Raw genomic sequence first — 21082 nt, forward strand, 5'->3', positions numbered from 1 at the left:
GACCACCAATGACCTCAGGCAGGCAGGGCTCTGTTCCATCCCCCTCCCCCACAGGGCTCTCCTGGCCTCTGACACTGCTGCCCCTCTGGCCCCTGGCCCCCTGAGCTGGTGGCCCAGCCCCACTAACAGTGTCTCTCTGCTTCCTGGCCTGGGTCCTATGTCCACCAGTGAGATGGGAGGGGGTGAGTGTCAACAGCAGAGGGGTAGGGCAGAGTTGGGGCCACGGCCCCCCAGTGGGGGCTAGACTAGGGCAGCTGGAAAGAGCTTTCCCAGCCAAGTGGCAAGAACAAGACCAGGGAGCTTAGAGATGAGGACTCTGGCTTGGGCACTGATTTCCTTGGACCAGCCAGGCAATGTGTTGAGGTCACCGAACCTCAGAGCCAGGCAGGCCATTCGTTAGTCCTTCATTTTATGGACAAGGGAAGTGCCCTCTTTAAGGTCATGCAGCTAGGCAGGGCGAGATTCCAGGCAGTGCGGGGAGCTAAGCAGATAGGGCAGAGGTCAGGACCCACTGTACTCAGAGGGCCGACCCAGCTGCTGCCTGGTGGTCCTAGAGGAGCCCCTTGCCTGACTCATTTTCCTGGCTCAGCCTTCAGGTACTGAACGCTCTAGCTCAGAGCCAGACATTCTTGGAGGCATAGATAACATAGATGCTCTGAGCTAGGAGACCCCTCACAAAGACAGCTGCTGCCTGGCCCACCTATCCTCTTGTGTTCTGTGGCGCGGTCTCTCTCCAGACCTGGTGAGACTGGTGTTCTGGCAAATGGGACAGAAGGACAGGAAAAATATCCTCCTTTCCTGCAGGCCTTAAAAGCAGCACAAAGGAGATAAAGAAAAGGACCTCAACATACAAGCACAGAACACAGCTAACGCCACCCTCTTCTAGCTACAGTGCGGTGCGTGCAAGCTTCACTGGCTCCGTGTCCAGGCAACCACTGCGTGGTTTGCTTTGAAATCCCCCTCCTTCCCTAGCACAGCTCTTCAGCGCATGCGGTTTAATCCAGCCGATTAGCTGTCAGTTTGGAAGGAGGGCGCCAGGCCTGGGGGATGGGGTGTGCAGAACAGGTACATTTTGAAGGTGGGGTAGGCAGGGCAGGGAAGGGCAAATCCAGGTGGGGCCCCAGGGGGTACTGCTTGGTAACCCAGGCACCATCTGTGGGCCTTGAACAGCAGAAGGCACAGGCAAGTGAATGGTAGGTCTGCTGAGGGGGGCCAATGTGGACTCTGCTGCTAACACACCAGGCAGAACAAACTTTGGATCTGGACTAAGCCCTCCCAGGGGCTGAGGAATTAGGCCCACTGGTAGAGACCTCAGGGTTTGGTGACAAAGGGCAAAATCTCTTTTTATTCTCTCCATCCAGCTTCCCAAGCCCAAAGCCACTGCCCCTGTGAGATTTCCCAGGGCTCAAGTATAGGTGCGGGCAACTGAGATACCCAGAGGATGCCGAGCCCTTTCCAAGTCAGTGTCTTCACCATGGGCCAGCCTCCTTGACCGTGGAGTTGGGAAGTCTTTTCTACGTTTAGGAGATCAGTTGAACTTTGTTTCCTTCTTTTGGGCTTGGAGGGCACTGACTTATTGGTGTTCCAGCATTACAGTGCTCCAACCGCTCCACTACAGACTGGAACTTACCCCCTCTGCTGCTAAGCTCTCTGCCTCATTTCCCCAGGATCTGGAGACAGGTTGGAGGGTCTGATATCCTTAAAGACCCCACTCATTCCCCAGCCCTGAGGCACCTTCCCTTGACTCTGTCAGGATTCTCTTCCTTCAACTAGCTGCAGCTTTGCTGATCCCTTCATTCAACAAGTATTTATTGGACGCCTACTGATATGGCATTGTTCTAGTCAATAAGGATCTAACAGGGACCAAAATAAAGACCCTTCCTCCTGACAGGTCTATTCAACTGTCTGTAGAAGTGCAATATGGACCTCAGCTTCTAGCCAGTGCTTTTGCTTGCATGCACATTCCTGAGTGGGGAGAGTAAGGGGCCAGGGGGCCCCACCATGTGGGGGCGGGTGGGGATCGTGCAGAGTGTACTGTAGAGTGAGAGCCGACAAGACAAAGGAGGGCAGAGCAAAATGCTATAAATAAAGAGGGGCTGGAGGGAGGGCAGCTTCACCAAGGTAGACCATATAAGGCCTGGAGAGAAAGGAAGGTGATCTGTCTCTCCTGCCCTGCTCTGCCCTCCCCTCCCCCGGCATGGTGCCCGCTTTGTCTGAGCTCTGTCACCACCCTGATCAAATGTCAGGCCCAAACAGGGGCCATTTGCTGTGACATGCCAGCAGGAGTTCAGAGAAAAAGTTGCTAAAATTACCACCAGGAATGGAGAATGAGGGGGTACACTAGGGTAAGTTAGAATGGACCTCAGTATGGAAAGAGGGAATCCAGAAAGAAACCCCCAACCCCAGAAACAGGAGCAAAAGAGGAGTAGGGAGAGACAGGGGGTTTGGCCCAGGGAGAGGAATGAGGCATCAGTTATTTGAACACATGGGAGAAGGAGCCCACCCTGCGGTGGGGTCCAGTGCTCCTATATGCCTACCCCTAAAATCCTGACCTTGGGGGGACCCCTACCCTGGCTCCACACGAGCCTGGGATTAGGGCCTGAGCTTTGTGCCTGTGTCAGGTTTCCCTTTACAAACAGCTGTTCCTTCTTGTCATTCTTTTGTCTTCCTGCTAGCTTCAAAATCTTTTGTACCCCTCTGTACCCTGCCCCATTCTACTCCAGAGTCTCTGGTTTCTGATAGGCAGTGGACAGCTGGGAAGAGGACATGGGCCAGGGCTGGGGCTGGCTCAGTTTAGTTTGGGGTCTTTGGGAAGCTGGGTCTGGCCTCCAGGGAGTGTTTCCAGGGGTACAACTCCTGAAAAGGAAGGCTTTGTGGGGCATGGCCAAGGCTGGAAGCCTCAGAAGGGAGGCAAGGAACAGCCTGGGGAGCTTTGGGGTCAGTAACAAAGATCCACTTTGAAATCCGTTCTTGTGGGCACCTGGGTGGCTCAGTGGTTGAGCATCTGCCGTGGGCTCAGGTTGTGATCCTGGGGTCCAGGGATTGAGTCCCGTATTGGGCTTCCAGCAAGGAGCCTGCTTCTCCCTCTGCCTATGTCTCTACCTCTCTTTCTGTCTCTCATGAATAAATAAATAAAATCTTAAAAAATAAAAAAAAACCCACCTGTACCTGCCATTTCCAGCTGTGTGTTCAACATCAGTCACAACTCACTGAGTCAGTTTTGTCATCTGTAACCCGGGGATGGTCACATTTCCCTTCAGGACTATTAAGTCCCTTAGGGTTTGCACAGGTAAAGGACCCAGCACAGTCCCAGACACATGGTGGCCCCTCATGAAGTGGCAGCTTTTACCATTAGGAATACAGACCTGACTACAAGTGGTAGGACTGGTTACCTTGCCATAGGTCCTCTACATCTTTACATCTCTCTCAGCCTCGTTAAGTCAACTTGGTGCAAGGCCAGGGTGGATCAGAGATCTAGGAATCCTGTGGCCTCTTCCACCCAGATCAGGGCTGCCCTTGGGAACATCATGACCAAGAGGCCACGTGTTCAAGCTGTCCTGGGCTCAGTCCAGGCCTACAGTCAAGCCTTGAAGCCAGGAGAGGCAGCAGTGCCTGACTACTGCCCAAGGGCTTGCCCTCAAGGGAGGTCAATATGTTGAACTGCAGTCCACCAGGAGTCACCCAGGCTCAGTGATGGTATCGGACAAGGATACCTGATGGGAACAGAGGTCCCAAGCTGGAGGCTGCTTGGCCATTCAAACCAACTGTCAGCTACATTGTTTTGTATGTGTCCTGGCTGAGGATCTTAGGGATCCTGGGTGGAACTGCCTGGTGGAGGTGGGCTGGCTCTAGGATTCAGGAGCTGGGTTGTAGAGGGGAGGCAGATTAAATTGAAGCCTTCAGAGATGGAGCTGACCTGGGTTCCTTCAGCAGTCCTACTCATCACTGAATTAGAGCCAGACTTAGGATACTGAGGGGGCTAGACACTTCTGGAAGGAGAATGGCCAGGGTATTGTGATGTGAAACAATTGGGCAAACTGAGAAACAGAATCCCAGAGTTGCCTGCCAGACATTTTGGTGTCTAGAGCTGGAGCCTTACACTGCACTCTCTATGCTGGGCCTCTCCTAGAGCCCCAGCACAAGCCCTGCTCCTTCACCCAAGGACCTCTGCTCTGGTCACAGGCACCCCTGGGGCAGTATCCTGTAGCTGCCATGCCTAGATCAGCCCAAGATACGGAAAGACCATGCAATTTACAAGGAGCCGATAGTAATTGCTCAGTGGGGAAGCTGAGTAACCATCTGCCCTCCTTCCCAAGGGGAGAAGGGATTCTCTACTTCATTATTTCTGCTAGAGGCACCACTTTCTTAAGCAGGCCTCCCTGGCCCATCACCTATCTCTCCACCTCTACCCTCAATTATAAACGCAGGTGAGTGCACACAAGCACACATGCCTACGTACATATATACATATATATCTGTGTATGCATACATCTCTGTACGCACCTATGATACAGAGTCTGAGCTACCTTCTATAGCCAGTCTGAAGACAGAGCACTGGTGTTTGTGAACTTGCCAGGAGTGCCTCCCTTCCAGCCTCCAGCCTGTCTTATCCTTCTTCCCCCCAGCTGGGTCCCAGTCAGTCACTTAATCAGATGCCTTGTTGACTCTGCTGCATGCCCAGTTCTGTGGAGACTACAGAAGGATACATGACATCTGACCCACAGGCATTGCCATCAGCTTGGGAAGCCAGGCAACATACTAGAAACCAAGGGAGAATGGTTCAGGGCTACACGATGTGGCCCAGATCCAGAACAACCTAAGAGCAGAGAAGCTCTTGTTCAGTGTGGGTTGGAACAGTCAAAGGTTTCTAGGAGGGGACCTGAAACAGGCTCCAAGGGAGGGGAGGGCTTTGAGATACACTAGGAATGGGGATGTGGTGTAGGTGATTAAGAATCATAGCATGACCAAAAAGCATGGCAGGCAAAAGGCATGGTGAAGTCAAGAAGACTCAGATGATGTATGCCTGGTTGGACTATGGGGAATCTGGAGATTGAGGTGGGATCATACTCTAGAAGAGGGGAAATGGTTGTTTGTGTGTGGAAAGTCAACATGTGCCAGGCACAACCTGGTGTTTTATACATATTATCTTACACTTGCTTGCCAATTAAATTGCATTTTATGGTTGAGCAACAGGGTTGAGAGAGGCCAAGATGTTTGCTGAAGGTCAAGCAGCAAGTGTGGCACTAGGATTCAAATCTAGGTCTGTCTTGCTACAGGGTGCTTTCTACCAATGCTGCCCTGTTTCCCGGACCAGTAAAGTGGACAATATATAATGAAAAATGACCAGAGCTCTGAATCGGGGATAGTCACTATGACATCATGACAGTAGAATCGGAGGGGCCAAGCAGGGGTATTATTGTGTGCTTTGAGGGAGAAGAGGCTGGAGGCAGGGAGACACAGAGGAGGGGAGAGTAGCAATCAAGGTTGGGAGGAGGGCAGGGCCAGCAAATGTGAAGAGAAAGGGGCAAGGATGGAAGGGTTTCTTTTTTTTTTTTTTAAGATTTTATTTATATATTCATGAGCAACACAGAGAGAGAGGCAGAGACACAGGCAGAGGGAGAAGCAGGCTCCATGCAGGGAGCCAGACATGGGACTCGATCCTGGGTCTCCAGGATCACGCCCCGGGCTGCAGGCGGCGCCAAACCGCTGCGCTACCGGGGCTGCCCGATGAAAGGGTTTCTAAGGAAGAAAGAAATGCCTTGCTGAGAGACTGGACACAGGAAAGGAGGAAGGAAGACTCATGACCACAAGATGTTGGCAAGGATGGGGGTAGTAGCAACGGGGACAAGCTTTTCCACAGACAGGAGGAAGGACAAAATGTTTGGTGTAGGGGTTTGGAGGGGCAGCTAATGGAGGACGTTTTGCTCTCCTGTAGGAAGCTTGAATAATGGGACTAGGGGTCAGGGCTGGTGCCTGAGACCTACTGCATTGGTGGGGAGGGCACACAGAAGGAGCCATGGGATGGAGACAAGAGGAAAATCTCCAGGAGATACTCATGGTGCAAAGATGGGAGAAGAAAGAGAAGTTCACAGAGAAGGGAGAAGGACATTCAAGAACCAAGGAGTACAGGAGAAGGGCAGTTTCCTAGAAGCCAGAAGTTTCAAGAGGAGCAGGTGGCCACAGTGTCAGATGCCAAAGAAAGGCTGAGTGGCAGGGAGACAGAGATAAGGAACTTGGGTGACATTGGAGCAAGGACCTTCCATAGAGTCACAGGGCAGAGCCAGGCTGCAGGAAGGTATTAGGAAAAGGATGAGCGGCCAGGCAGTGGAGGCAGTGAGTGGCCACCGTGTATTTGAGGAGCTTGGCAGTGAAATAAAAGAGATTAGACAGAAACTAAAAGGGAAGAGGGTCAAGTAACACAGTTAGTTGTGCTTTTAAGATCGGGCAATCCTGGGACGCCTGGGTGGCTCAGCGGTTGAGCATCTGCCTTCGGCTCAGGTCATGATCCCAGATCCTGGGATTGAGTCCCACGTCGGGCTCCCTGCATGGAGCCTGCTTCTCCCTTTGCCTGTGTCTCTGCCTCTCTCTGTGTGTCTCTTATGAATAAATAAATAAAATCTTAAAAACGTTAAAAAAAAAAAGATCGGGCAATCCTGAACTCATGAAGAGAGGTGATAAGAAATACCCTTATTTTGTTTCCCATTCCCTTTTGCATTTTCCAGTTGTTTTCCTACCTGCCTTTCTCTCTCTGGAAGCCTGAGTGGTGGTTTGGGATACCTGGAGAGTTGTGGTACGCACCACCATAAAGCAGGCTTGCAAGCGAAAGGCTCAGCCAACTCCCCCTCACCTCCAAACACACTTCTCAGGAGCTCAGAGCAAAGCTTGGAGCAGCCATGCTGTCATCCTGTGATCCTTACCCACTTGCCTGAGAAAGGTCCTGGCCTCCTGTGGCCCACTATATGAGGACAAAGTAGGGCTGGAGGGCAGGGATCTCACCCTAGAGAGTGAACCAGAAGCACAAGTAGCGCCTGTCATTCAGCTTCTTCTGCTTGCTAATGCCTCACTATTTTTATTTTACCTGGAATGATGATGTTGCCGCTTTGACTGTGCAGGTGCCTCCACCTGCCCCAGCCCATAACCCTGCCAGGGGATTGCTGCTGGTTCCTTGCAGCGGGAGGTAGGGTGGAAGGCTGACCCTTCTATTTAATTCCTGCCCTTTGCTGCACTTGTGGCAAAATCCATACAACTATTAGCAACTGATTAAGAACACGAAGAGATACCCACATTACCACATTAAGTGGGTCCTTTCAGCCCTGAGGGCGGGTCGCAAGCAACTTCCCCGGACCTGATTGGGAACAAAGGAGGAGCCCGGGAAGCTGGCTGCTGTTTTCTCCTAAGGGAGTTTTTCAGGGGCAGCAGACAGCCTGACTGCCAGAACACCTCAGAACCACAGACCAGACTGAAGATTGAGAGCTGGTCAGTCTCTTCCACCCTGAAAGCACCAGAGCTGGGATCTTAGCTTCCCTACCAACAGCAAGGAAGGAAAGGCCTTTATCAAACAGGCTGAGGATTTACTAGATCAAAACAGCCTGAACCATTCTGAGCAGGAAGAATGGGGAGGAAGCAAGATGGTGAGGCAGTTGGTTTGTTGGGAGTAGGGGAGAGCCAGAAAAGGGTCCTTTGGGAGCCTGAGTGAGAGGGGCAGACCAGGAGGTACTGTGGGGGGGTAGGGGTAGGGGCCAGCAGAGCTGAGGTTCAGCTGTAGAGTGAATAGGCCAAGAATGCAGAGAGAGTGGCAGAGTTGTGTGGCTGTGTGGCTGTGGCTGTGTGTCATGGCGGGGAGGTGACCTTGCCCCAAGGGCAGAGTCTCATAGGTTTGAGAAGTTTGGGCTGGGGGCACAGTTTCCAGCCTGACCTCCCCGAACTTGGGCCCCTTGTTTCTGAGATTACAGTTTGGCTCCCAAGAGCAGCTCCGTGGGCGTGGTGTGAAATACAGCAAAAGGCCCTTTTGTGGTACTGGGTTCCTAAGAATAGCTGTGGCTCGGCTCAGGGAGGTGTCTCCTATGGCCTGTGTGCCCTGAGTCTTGTTCTCAGAGGTATCCCAATGCCTGGTATCTGGTGGTGGTGATTTTTAGTTGTTAGGGGAGTGGAGTCTGTCAGCCCACCCCAATCTCTCTTTTACTTGCACCTGTGCAGCTCAGCTTTGAGGGAGGGCTTAGCAAGGGGACAGAGGCAGAAGGAGAAGCTGGTTCAAATGTGTTAGGAAAGGGGAGACAAAGTCCACCAGCTTAGAAAACAGGTCTGGTGTTTGAAGCTGAAGACAGTGAGGTGCCTGGGAGGAGAGGGGCTGGGAGTGGTGCCCAGAAGTGGGCAAGGAGGATATGTATGAAAGATTTGTGGGAGTGGTGGAAGGAAGCAGATCAAGGCAGAGAAGTAGGGAAAATAGGTGCAGGAGATAGAAAAGGGATGAGGACTGGGGAGGGGCAGAAGAAGACTGGGGCTGGGAGGACAGGATGGGGAGAGAATGGACAGGGGATAACAGAGAAGAGCAGATGGAAAGAGGAGAGAAAGAAGTGGTGAAAGACACTGAGCACTCCTTCAGAGGGACACAGGGCAAAGGAGGGGGTGGTGCCGGTCTTGGAAGAGCTTGGAAAAAAAAAGACTCTGAAAGGCCATTCCTGTGAGATAACAATGCAGTTCAAATCCCTCCCTAATCTCCCCTCCTATTATTAGCCCTGTGTCCTCTCATAGAAGAGGCCACAGGTCCCTGGGTTCTGTCCTTTCCCTCATGCCCTTGGCTAGAATTAGACAGCCGTGCCTGTGTGGTCATCTGTTAACCATGGTCCCTTCTTGGCTTCTGGCAATGTCACTGGGGGAGAGCATGGAGAGATGATGAGAAGGGGAGGGAAGGTCACTGCACATTTTCTGTGGACCAGGCAGCCCCTAGACACTGAAAGGGGTGAAGGGCCAGGTCAGAGGCCTCCTTGTCCTCAAAGTTTTCAGATCCATGAACACGTGGCCAACATGATCACAGGTCCAGAGTGACAATAGTTAGCATATGCAAAATAACAGAAAACTTTAGGACATAAGTACAGGAATGGAGAAGTGCTGTCCCTGAAGGCAGAGCAGCAGGGCAGAGGGCAATGAGGGGAGGCCTCTGTGGAAGGTAAGTGCCAGATGGATCCTGAACAGAGGGTTGGGTCTTGAGCAACCACATCCATGGTAACTGGCCAATGCTGCAGGCATTCTGAAGGAAAAAGGGAGACTAAGTCTTCTAGGTTTACCTTTCTGGCCCAGCCTCTAGGGAACAAGGTTTCAGAGCTTAGACAAGGAGTAGAGGCCTCCTGGGGTTTTTAAACAGACTGGTATGTGTTGCTGTTTACTTGAACCTGCTATTTCTTTCTTGCTCAACATGTTCTTTTTATGTGTTCCCTTCCCCTGCCTCTTGTTCCTAAGTCTCCCTAAATGTTGTTCATTGTTTAATATTTTAAATGGCCAGGGACACCTGAGTGGCTCAGCTGTTGAGCTTCTGCCTTCAGCCCTGGGCGTGAACCCGGGGTCTGAGGAGTCCTGCATCGGGCTCCCTGCAGAGAGCCTGCTCCTCCTTCTGTCTGTGTCTCTGCCTCTTTCTGTGTCTTTCATGAATAAATAAATAAAATCTTTTTAAAAAAATATTTTAAATGTCTAAAACTATGTGTATTTTTATCTTGAGCTCTTTCAACTCTGGCAAATTGAAATAAAATAAATACGTGATGAATAATACACCAAAGAAGGTGGACAGCTGCTGTTCTGTGTTCCTCTGAGGGCTCCAACTGCTCCTGCAGGATAAGGGACATAGATGAGATTCCCTGGATCTTATTCAGGGCGAGGGTAGAGGGAGCTCCTCTTCTTCCTTTTCTCTCTTATTCCCTTTCTTTCTCTCACTCCCTCTCTTTGTATTTTTTGCCTTTCTGTATATTCTTTTCTCTTTCAAATCTCTTTTTCTTTCCTCCCTCCCTTCCTCCTCTCCTTTGTCCTTAATATAAAAGAAATGCTCATGACTTTGAATGTTCAAACAGTGCATCTTCTATAGGGCAAAAGGAGCGAAACCTCTTTCCTATTCACAGTCCCATTCCACAAAGGTGACCACGGTTAGTAGTTAGAGGGTATCCATACAGGCCCTTTTATGTGTATGGATAAAATATACATTGAGATTTTTATTTAACTGGGATATACAAAAATTAAATGTTTGTAGTTTTTGGAGGCTTCTGATTCCAGAGGTCTCTTCTCATCTTGCATTTGCATGATTTTTTTCTTTTTTTGCATTTGCATGGTTACCAGAGTCTCCAGAGGCTAACCAGTAATCAGCTCTCAAAAATGAATCAAAATTAATTTTTTTTTTTCCAAAATGAATTTTAAGGTGACTCAAGGAGGCTGATAAAGGATTTCTAAGAAGATGTCGACAAACATCCTCTTTCTGCCCTGGCTCTTTTTGCCCCTTGGACATTCTCCTTTTAGGAGAGACTAACTTGGACAGAGACTCTTCTTGGGGGCAGAAGTGATAGCACGCACATGGTGGATTCTCAGGTCATGGGAAATCATCCTAGTATGTAGCAGAAGCTATTATCTGTATCTGTATACAAGACTTGATAATCTCTGATCATTTCTTTGGCAAAGGCAATTCTGAAATGTCTCATGTTTCATGCTCAAAAATTTATCTGGTCATTTTTCTGTTTTAGGCTCTATAACTTATTCTTTAACTCACATTTGTATCTGTCCTTTGTTGTGGAAGTTCTGAGGTGGCCTTTAGCCAAAAGTCAATCAAAAGTTCTGTCCAAGATCCTAATATAGTTGATGATCTGATGCAGCCCTTGAGTCGACAGCTGGTGTAGCATGGATGGCTGCTTTCCTGATGCAAAAGTATAAGCCCAGAAGCATCTGAAATACCCTACTCTCAACTCTCACATTGCTCTATGCTGCTCCCATGGGCCTCTCATACCCCACTGCAGATGCACTGAGTCTAATACTAGTACTAGTACTAGTACTGCTAATAGTAATACTAATACTGCTTTCTGACTTCCCAGAGACCTACCCTATGCCCTGGCCAATCAAAGGGAAGAAAAATGAGTGAGGGATGGGGGGGGCGGGGAGAAAAGCAGACTTTTTTTTATGAGTCCTAATAGAGCAAGGTTGATAGGTTAAGGTGTTGAAACATGGAACTATCCTGTTGTACAAACAGGGAGTGTGCACAATGGAGGACTGAGATGAGAGGAAGGCTTGAAATCAAGAGAATGGAGGGTGGGAAATGAGAGTGCAGGGAATGGGGTTGATAGCCCCCCCAGGATACAGGTGAGCTGTAAGAAAGCCTAGCCTCTCTGGGGAGTGCCAAGGATCCTGGGGAGGAAGGTAGGAAGGTGCCCTGGCTCACAACTCTGTGTCTATTTTCTCCTCTGCTCTACTTTGTCTCACCTGCAGGTCAGTCCTGTCCCTGATCAGGCCCCACACAGGAGGCATAAAGTGAGCTCCAGCTGGACTTGGAGTTTCAGCATCTAGTTATCCTTGCCCCTGTGCATAGTTCCAGAAACTTAGCCTCTATCTTGTTCCTAAGACTTGGGCCCCACCCTGTGCCCCAGTCTGGTAACTGAGCCCTGGTTGTGTTCCCTCTGCCAGAGGCCCTGTCTTGGTAACCCTCTTAGTTTTTCTGGCTCCCATCTACCCAGAGATTAGAGATTAGATTTTTCCCTTAAGCCCCACACGGGAAGCTGGGGGCCCTGTCTCCTGCTAATAAAAGGAGACAACATATCTTAATATCTAAGAACATAGGTTTTGTAATCAAATAGACTTGTGTTCAAAAACCCTGGTTCTACTATGGACCAGCTGTGTGACTTGGGTGAATTACTTAACCGCTCTGAGGAAAAAAAAATGAGTGTCCTGCAAAGTCTTGTGACTCAAAATGTGATCCATGAACTCATGCATCTGCATCAGTGGGAGCTTGCTGGAACTGTAGATCTCAGGCCCAACACAGGTCTATTGAAACATAATCTGTATTTTAACAAGATACTCCCCCCCAAGTGATTTAATGCACATTGATATTTGAAACCACTAATCCAGAGGAAAGGGCACAGCCTTTGGAACCAGGAAGATCTTGCTTGGAACCTCAGCATTAAACCTCAGTTTTACTGTAACAGGTGGATGGTAATATCTATTCCATACGCTTGGCTTAAGAATCATGTATGTGGAGTTACTTAAAAAATTGAGGTTTCTCAAAAAATTAAAAATAAAACTATGACATGACCCAGTTATCCTACTTTTGAGTATATATCCAAAGGGGATGAAATCACCATCTCAAAGAGATATCTGCCTCCTCTCCCATGCTCATTGGAGCATTATTTACAATTGTCAATCATGGAAACAGCCTAAGTGTCTGTCAATGGATGAATGGATATAGAAAATCTGACTCCACACACAAGGAATATTATTCGGTCTTTAAGAGGAAGGAAATCTTATTATTGTGACAACATGGATGGAACTGGAGGACATTATGATAAGTGAAATAAGTCACAGGATTTCACTCATATGTGGAATAAGTACATGTGGAAATAAGTGCATGATTTCACTCGTATGTGGAATCTAAAAGGTTGAAGTCTCAGAAACAGAGTAGAATGGTGCTTACCAACCTCTGAGGGAAGTGTTCAAAGGGTACAAAATTTCAGACATGCAAAATGTATATATTCGGGTGATCTGATGTATATCGCAGTGTCTATAGTTAACAATACTGTATTGTGTACTTGAAATTTGCTGAGAGTACATCTTAATTGTTCTTAACACCACCTCCAAAAGAAAAAGGTAATTATATTAGGTGATAGATTTGTTAATTAGCTTGATTGTGGTAATCATTTCACAATGTATATATGTATCAAAACATCGTATAGTACATCTTAAATACACACAATTTTTATTTGTCAACTACACCTCAAGAAAGCTAAGGGAAAAGAAAACAAGTTATAAGCACAGCTGCCAACAAACAGCAAATGTTCAGTGAGTGTTATCTATTTTTTTCTTTTTTCTTTTTTTTTTTTTAGATTTTATTTATTTATTTGAGAGGGAAAGGGCACAAGCAGGGGGAGCAACAGAGAGGATGGAGAAGTAGGTTCCCTATGGAGCAGCAGCAAGCTGCTGATGTGGGGCTGGACCCCAGGATCCCGGGATTATGACCTGAGCCACAGGCAGATGCTTAATTGACTGAGTCACTCAGGTGCCCTGAGTGATATCTATCCTTACCACTAGTCTGCTTAGCTTTCCAAACCTGTTCTAGTGCCCCCTTGTTAGAACATCTTCCTGACTATTTAACAGACATACTCGTTTTATCAGCTGCCGAGCCAGTCTGGACTTCCTTCTAGCATCCACAGTGACAACATTCTCCAAGATCTACCCCATTTCAGTAGGTCCCATCTAGTAATTCTTAGTTCCTTGCAGTCTACCTGTTCAGTTGTGCCCCTTTTCATACCTGCATAATTGCAACAGCACCTTGATTAGTCTTCCAACTGTTCATTGCACCAAATGGCTGGCAGACTCCATTTTCTAAAGTACCATTTCTTACTTATCTGTCATTTGTAGAAACTTCTAGGGCTCCATGTTGTCTCTGAGACAAAGCCTAGGGTCCTCTGGCTGACATTTAAAGACACTTCATAACCTGGTCACAGCTTATCCCTTCACAGGTTGGACTGGACTATGTATAGCTCCCTTATCCCAGGCTGGGTTTTCCTATCTTCCTGACTTGGTCAGGACTCTTTCTGTCTGCCCCTCTAGGCACAACGCAGGCCCTCCTCACTCCTCCTAGTCATCACATAGCATAGACCACAGCATGAACTACCAGTACAGATAAAGCTCTCTGAGAGGTAAAGATCTATATCTTCTGCCCTGCTGTAAGATTCAGTTTTATGCATCACAGTTAACATGTCAACCGACCCTTCCAGGCCCCCTTGGCCCTACCCTGTCTATGATGCTGTGCTGTGAGATGTAGTCGGTCACCCCTGTAACCCATCCTTAGCCATGTTTGGGAATCCATGTCTTTAATGGTTTGTTGGTTGTCATCACAACTTTGTTGAGCAGAGGTTTTTTTTTAGCTCTTGCAGTTAAGTATTCCTCTATCGTAGTTGGTGTTAGTGTTAATTCAGTTTGTCTCTAAGTAGTTACAGGAGAGTGGTGCCTGAGTGGCTTGGTTGGTAAAACAGCTGCCTTTGGCTCAGACCTTGATTCCAGAGTCCCAGGATCAAGCCCTGCATGGGGCTCCCTGCTCCATGGGGAGCCTGCTTCTCCCTCTCCCTCTGCTGTTTCCCCCACTTGTGCTCTCTGGTTCTCTCTCTGCATCAAATAAATAAAATAAAAATATTTTTTAAAAAGTTACAGAAGAGATGCATCATCTGTTCATGCTTTTGTGAAGTGAATTAAACAAGCCTTCTGTATTAAATAAAGGTCTCTTCAGGATGCCTGGGTGGCTCAGTGGTTGAGTGTCTGCCTTCGGCTCAGGGTGTGATCCTGGGGTCCTGGGCTTGAGTCCCGCATTGGGCTCTTTGCAGGGAGCTTGCTTCTCCCTCTTCCTGTGTCTCTGCCTCTCTCTCTGTCTCATGAATAAGTAAATAAAATCTTAAAAAAAAAATGACACCCAAGGTTTCCTATCCAATCACGTTAACTATTTTTATTTCTCTACTTCTTTCCAAGTAGAGAACGTGTGTGTGTGAGAGATATTTTTCTCTGTGTGTACATACTATATACAAACTTATGTTCTATCAGTGAGCATTCTGTGTTTCTACAATCTTAGATTTTATCATATTTATGACTGTAGATATTCCACTAATATCTGTAAAATGAGGACAAAAACATTATTGCCAATCTTATGGGTTTGCTGTGAGGATTAAGTAAGTTCAGTGATACCTCAAACTTGGCCATGCTGCAGAATCACATGGAAGGCTTGTTGAAACACAGTTTCTTAGGTCCCAGCCTCAGAGATCCTCAAAGATTCCAATTCCATAGGTTAGGTGGGGTACCCAAATTTGCATATCTGATGCTACTGGTTTGAGGATAACACTTTGAAAACCACTGAATTAATACATGTAAGTGTTCAGAATAGTACTTGGCATATAAAGGAAGCTACATATCAATAAATGGAGCTATGGGGCTATTTTTTAAATTTCTGAGAATATGAAAATTTACTTATTGAATATTTAGATTGTTTATATATTTTTAAAAATATTTTATTTATTTATTCATGAGAGACACAGAGAGAGAGAGAGGCAGAGACACAGGCAGAGGGAGAAGCAGGCTCCATGCAGGGAGCCCAATGTGGGACTCAATCCCGGAACTCCGGGATCATGCCCTAGGCCGAAGGCAGGCACTAAAACACTGAGCCACCCAGGCGTTCCGTGATTGTTTATATTTTTTATAACGTCTTTATTTTTATTTTTTTTTAAGATTTTATTTTTATTTATTCATAGAGACAGAGAGAGAGAGAGGCAGAGACACAGGCAGAGGGAGAAGCAGTCATCATACAGAGAGCCCGACGTGGGACTCGATCCAGGGCCTCCAGGATCACGCCCTGGGCTGCAGGCGGTGCTAAACCGCTGCACCACCGGGGCTGCCCTATAACATCTTTATTGAGATATAATTCATATACTACAAAATGCACCCTTTTACAGTGTACAATTCACTAGTTTTTAGTGTACTTGGAGTTGTATGACCATCACCTTTAATTTTGGTACATTTCATCACCCCAAAAAGAAATCTCATACCTACTGACAGTCACTCTCCAACACCCTTTGTAGTTTTTTTAACTTATAATGTTTTATAACATATAATAAACATATATGTATACATATACACATGTAAACACATATACATGTATAAATATTTACTTTGTCTTTTGAATGATTTTGTCAAATGCTAAGAGATAGATTTCTGAGTCAATGTTTATGAGTACTTTTATGTATAGTGTAATGATTAATTTTATGTGTAAATCTGACTGAGTCACAAGGTGCTCAAATATTTGGTTAAATATTATTTCTGGGGGGATCCCTGGGTGGCTCAGTGGTTTGGCGCCTGCCTTTGGCCCAGGGCGTGATCCTGGAGTCCTGGGATCGAGTCCCACATCAGGCTCCCGCATGGAGCCTGCTTCTCCCTCCTCCTGTGTCTCTGCCTCTCTCTCTCTCTCTCTCTCTCTCTCATAAATAAATAAATTAATTAAAAAAAATTATTTCTGGGTATGTCTGTGAGGGTGTTTCCAGATGAGATTAACATTTGAATCAGTAGACTGAGTAATGTAGGTTCCCCCCCCCAATGTGGATAGGCCTCATCCAATCTATTGAGTCCCAGAACAGGACAAATAGGTGGAGGAAGGGATGTTGATCTTATGTCCTCGGACTAGGACTTACACCATTGACTCTCCATGGCTTTTAGATCTTTGGATTAGGGCTGCTACTGAACCACCAGCATTCCTGGGTTTCCAGCTTACAAACAACAGATTGTGGAACTTCTTAGCCTCCATAATTGTGTGAGCTAATTTCTTATAATATCTCCTATTGGCTTTGTTTTTGGAGATCCCTGACCAATATATATAGCTACTTGTTTAATATATTCACAAATATTCCCCTTCCCCCTCTGCTAATGCTTTTTATTTTTAGCATGTTGCTCATTTTATACTCTGTTTTGATTTTCTTAAGTTTGTTTTACCAGACTGTAAGGTTTTTGGGGTCAGAGACTGTAATATTTTCATCTTTGTGTCCCCAGAGCTTTACTGTTCAGTGCAGTAGCTACCAGCCAAATGTGGTTATTAAAGTCTTGAAATGTGTTTAGAACAACTGAGACACTGAATTTTAATTAAAATTTAAAACTAAACCTGATCAATTGATTGTCAACAAAAATTCCAAAGCAACTGGAGGAAAATGTCTTTTCAACAAATGATGCTGAAAATCTACATGCAAAAAGATAAATTTAGATCCTTAACCTCACACCATACACAAAAATAATTTAAAATGAGCAATAGGCCTAAATTTGAGATTCCACACTATAAAACTTTTAGGAGAAAACACAGGGAAAGTCTTTGGTTAGGCACAAATTCTTACATATGATACTAAAAGCACAATCCATAAGAGAAAAATTGATAAATTGGACTTCATAAAAATTAAAAACTTTTGTACCTAAAAGAACCATTAAGAAAATTATAATTTAAGCCTCAGACTTGGAGAAATACCTGCAAATCATGTTTCTGATTAAGGACTTGTGTTAAGAATATATAAAGAAACTTTACAACTCAATAAGAAGACAACTGAATTTTAACATGGTCAAAAATTTTTTTTTGTCAAAAGATTTAAAAAGGCATTTCAACAAAGACATACAAATGGCTAATAAATAAGCATATGAAAAGATACTAAAATAAAATTTATTTTTTTAAAAAAGATTTTATTTATTTATTCATGAGAGACACAGAAGGAGAGAGAGGCAGAGACACAGACATAGGGAGAAGCAGGGTCCAAGCGGGGAGCCTGATGTGAGACGAGATCCCAAGTCTCCAGGATCACTCCCTAGGCTGAAGGCTGCACTAAACCGCTGAGCCACCAGGGCTCTCCTCAAATTAAATTTAAATTAAAACCTCTATGAGATACCATTTCACATCCACACTCTATGAGATACCATTTCACATCCACACATCCACACATTAAAATGGCCATACTAAAAAAGACAGACAATAAGAAGTTTGGAAAACATGTGGAGAAACCGGAACCCTCGAACATTGCTGGTGGGAATGTAAAATGGCATTGCTACTTTAGAAAATTGTTCGAAAGTTTCTTAAAAAGGTAAATATACATGTATCAGATGACCTGGCCATACTTCTAATTACCCAATGGAAATGGAAGTATATATCCACATAAACACTTGCATAAACATGTTCATAGCAGCATTATTCATTATAGCCCCAAAGTGGAAATAATCCAGATGTTCATTATTTGATGAATGGATAAATAAGATGTGTATATCTACATAAGGGAATATTATTCAGCAATAAAAAGAAATGAAGTAGGGGCAGCCCTGGTGGCACTGCGGTTTAGCACTGCCTGCAGCCCAGGGCATGATCCTGGAGACCCAGGATCGAGTCCCACGTCGGGCTCCCTGCGTAGAGCCTGCTTCTCCCTCTGCCTGTGTTTCTGCCTCTCTCTGTGTGTCTCTCATGAATAAATAAAATATTTAAAAAAAGAAAGAAATGAAGTATTGATATATGCTAAAATATGGATGAAACTCAGAATCATTATGCTTAGTGCAAGAAGCCAGATGAACAAGTCTACATACTATATGATTTCATATATATGAAATGTATAGTTAAGGAAAATCTATAAAGAAAGAAAGCAGTGATTGCCTAAGGCTATAAACAGGAATGATGATAAACTGCAAATGGGCATGAAAGATCCCTTTGGAATGATGGGAATATTCTAAATTGGGTTGTGGTGATAATTGTACAACTCTGTAAATTTTCTTTAAAAGTTATTGAATTACACACTTAAAACAGGTGAATTTTATGGTATATAAATTATACCTCAATAAAACTCTTTTTAAAAAACTAAAGCAGTGTAGACAGCTTTTTTTTTTTTTAGACAGCTTTTCTACAAAATACAGCTTTGTTCTTTTGTTTAGTTTTAATTTAAATTCCAGTTACTTAACAGACAGTGTAATATTAGTTTCAGGTGTACAATATAGGTATACAACACTTCCATACAACACCTGATGCTCATCACAAGTCCACTCCTTAATCCCCATCCTCTATTTAATCCACTCCCCCACCCAACCATCTCCTCTCTGGTGACCATCAGTTAGTTCTCTATAGTTAAAAGTTTGTTTCTTGGTTTGCCTCTCTCTCTCTCTCTCTCTTTTCCCTTTGCTCATTTGTATTGTTTCTTAAACTCCACATATGAGTGAAACCATACGGTATTTGTCTTTCTCTGACTTATTTTCCTTAGCATTATACTCTTTAGCTCCACCCATCATCAGTCAGTGAACACTTAGACTTTTTCCATAATTTGGCTATTGTAGATAGTGCTGCTATAGATATTAGGGTGCATGTATCCCTCTGAATTAGCATTTTTATATTCTTTGGGTAAATACCTAGCAGTGCAATTGTTGGATGGTAAGGTAGTTCTATTTTTAACTTTTTGAGGAAAATCCATAATATTTTCCATAATGGCTATACCAATTTTCAATATGGCTTTATTCTTTTGGTAGGATTATTTTAACTAGTAAACATAAGATATTGTTATACTGTAGTATACATATTAAGAGCATGTGTTATGTCCAGTATTTATCCCTAAACACACCGCCAACCTAATTGGTGTCAAAAGACTGATTTGTTCAATCAAATTGATGTAACTTTATAACGTGTTTGAGTATTTTATGCAGACGGCACAAGTTACAGTGATGTCTATGTAGATCATAGGTGGTAACTAAATTTTAGTACTTATTTAGTTAAAATACAAATCACTTTTCTAGTTGAAAGATAAGCATGGACAACATTTTTAAGTTTAAAATGAAGGCATATTGCTGATGAAGAATCTGGTGAGGGGACTTTTTTTTAAAGATTTTATTTTACTTATTCATGAGAGATACAGAGAGAGAGGCAGAGACACAGGCAGAGGAAGAAGCAGGCTCTATGCAGGGAGCCTGATGTGGGACTCGATCCCAGGACTGCGGGATCACACCCTGAGTCAAAGACAGGTGCTCAACCACTGAGCCACCCAGGCGTCCCAAGGGTACTTTATTTACAACATGTAAATAGCTTGTAAGTCATCTCTCCCATCCTAACAACAAGAAAAAGGCTGACCCGAATAACTACAAACTTTTAGTTCCATCAGAGAATTGAGGTCACATAACAAACTGCCACCCTAAAAACTGGAGAGGTAGGTGAATACAGACAAAAGTCAGGAGCTGCTGGAGCCAATAACTGATAGGAACACTCCAATGATAACTGAAGACTTGCCAGAGGCTGAGTGTGGGTAGTTGGAGAGTTAATAACTCCTAAGAGTCCAGTCTAAGGTGAGCTCCTGACTTCTGTGGAGTTTACATCCAGGAGCCCCACAAGGTTCTCATGGTGAAGGCTAGAGAAAAATTCCCTCATGTTTGGCCAAGGGAAGGTAATGTAATGATTTTTAAATAAGCTCAGAGGTTTCTCCATAACAAAAGCCTATCCAGCAAGGAAAAAGCCTTCACCAAAGCCATACATGACTTTGGGGCAGGGGGATTACCCAACTCCAAGACTCCTCCAGTCTTCCTGTCTCACGTAAGGGGGAAAAAACCTGAGAGGCACTCATGAAGGTCACAGCCCAGGGACATAGGCCCACTAGAATACTGAGATCCAATCATAGGATGATAGGATGCTTTCCCTTTCACCTTATCACCATATCAATAGGACTCCTATGTAATAACAGTGGGTTATAGCTGAAAGAATTGAAAGGCTTGGATTCTGTTTAAGAAGGAGTTTCAAGGGAAACCCAAGACAATGGAGGAGACAAAAAGGACATTAGAGGAAATTGAAATCTCTGACACCTACAGCTATAGCAAACAGTAAACACAGCCTAACTCCTAGCCAGATAAGCATAAAATCTCATATGAAAGACCTATCCACCTCAGTTCCTATTATCCAGTACATCGTTACCTGTTTTTAAGAAAAAATTACAAGTCATGCTAAAAAGCTAACAAAAAATGACCCCCCAAATCTGAGGAGACAAAGCAACATGAGAACCAGATTCATACATGGCAGGGAACATACATGTTCCCAGGATTTTGTTTTAATCAGGTATGGTAAGAGGACAGAGTAAATGGCCTTGAAAGAAGAGTTCATTACTCACAATCCCTGAGAAGAGGGGACATGCTATGAGACACAGGGCCACACAGGGGAGCACCAGAGCCAGTCAGGAGGCAAAAGGACAAAAGAAAGCATGAACACAATCCTTTATTGTATCTTCTGTGGTAAATGCAAGACAGGACAGGGCAAACATCTTAGGATTGGTTAATCTGAATGATTTGTAGTGAGCTTTTGGTTATAGTGGTGGTCTCTAGTTGTCTA

Source organism: Canis lupus, chromosome 8 (assembly GCF_003254725.2).
Source record: "Canis lupus dingo isolate Sandy chromosome 8, ASM325472v2, whole genome shotgun sequence".
Classification (NCBI taxonomy): domain Eukaryota; kingdom Metazoa; phylum Chordata; class Mammalia; order Carnivora; family Canidae; genus Canis; species Canis lupus.